We start from the raw sequence: 1502 nt of genomic DNA, 5'->3' as shown, positions 1-1502 counted from the left end.
CCTTTGTATTTGTTCAAATAATTGTTATGGGCAGGTTACAATATAAAAATGTTTGTCATAATCATGTCTTGCGATTATTTGACAGTTTTACTTTTAAGTGTACTTAAAATACACTAACTTGTAAGTGTATTTAATTTAGCTATAATGTAAATACAATAAAAATTAAACCAAGATTTCTAATAATTATCATTTTGATCCATACATTAGCAATGTCTGACTGGGCCTCGTGTCACTTTATGTTCAATAAATTGGGCCCCGAGGTCAAAAATGTTAAGAACCCCTGTTTTAAAACACATTGTAGGACAAAATATAAATATTAGGAAAGTAATGTCTTTACTAATGAAACTGACAATGCTGTTTTGTCACCAAAAACTGTTAAAACAGGCTTATTAAGTGCAACACACAATCAGATGCTTCAAGGAAGTATATCATCCGCACACATTCACACTGATTTAAAAAATAATATTTGGTGCTTTATGGTTTCTGACTTCTAATTAAACCAGAACATCTGAAAATTGAACTTAAATTGGTAAGCAAACCATCACATACTGTATATAAAGATTCTGGTGCAGTAACAACTAATTCATTTTGCATTTGACATTTATGGTATGTTGTTATCCAAACAAAGCTGTCCCAAAGGATGTGCTAAACTGCCTCACCACACTTGAAAGAAAAAAACCTGGTAAATGTCTGCCTATAATAGATGTAGTCGACCTTATGACTTATCTTGCAGAAGTGAGTGAAGGAAGGTGTTGCTGCTGCTAATTATCACATGTTGACTTCATTAAAGTGTTGTCATATTCAATTAAGCACAGCACACAAGTAAATGACACTGTGTATAAACCTGGTGTCATTGGTTGTGGAAACTTGACATTTTCCATACCTTGAGACGTGTTCTGATACAATGTACTGCTTCTGTTAAGATTTAAAATATAGTCCTACTTCAGAGACACTTCCTCATTGGGTTTAACATAATGCAAAATTCCCACACATCTAAAACTGAAAAGGAGCGCTGATGCTCAGATTCACTGCAAGAACATCAAAGAGTAATGCTCTGTGGGCTAGGGTGGGTCACCGTGACACACACAGACACACACACACGCACACACACACACACACACTACTGAACCTCTGGTATTTTCTCTTACCCTACGCTCTATTCTTTCGTGTTTCCATCAAGGCTTTCTTTTTGATGCACATTTAGAAGTGTCACATTAAAAATGAGAAAAAAGTCGGATGGAAACAGCAAAATTCGAAAAAAAATCCTCAATTCGCTAAAAAGTTTTTACGCTCGCTTGAGGTGGTTTTTGGATGATTTGCAAAGTATTTAATGCGCAAAACGAGAGATGGAAACACATTTGCCGAATAAATTCTGACGTAGCGCATATTTCCCTCACGTGACGTTCAGCTGTTTCCACTTTCCTGCCTCGTCCCAGATGTTAGCCCTGCGTAGTTGCACGTGCCTTTCTGCAGCGTAGTTTAACATTGCGTTTATTTCCCTA

This window comes from Austrofundulus limnaeus, unplaced genomic scaffold (genome assembly GCF_001266775.1).
Source record: "Austrofundulus limnaeus strain Quisiro unplaced genomic scaffold, Austrofundulus_limnaeus-1.0 Scaffold576, whole genome shotgun sequence".
Taxonomy (NCBI): Eukaryota; Metazoa; Chordata; class Actinopteri; order Cyprinodontiformes; family Rivulidae; genus Austrofundulus; species Austrofundulus limnaeus.
Note: the sequence above shows the minus strand (reverse complement) of the source record.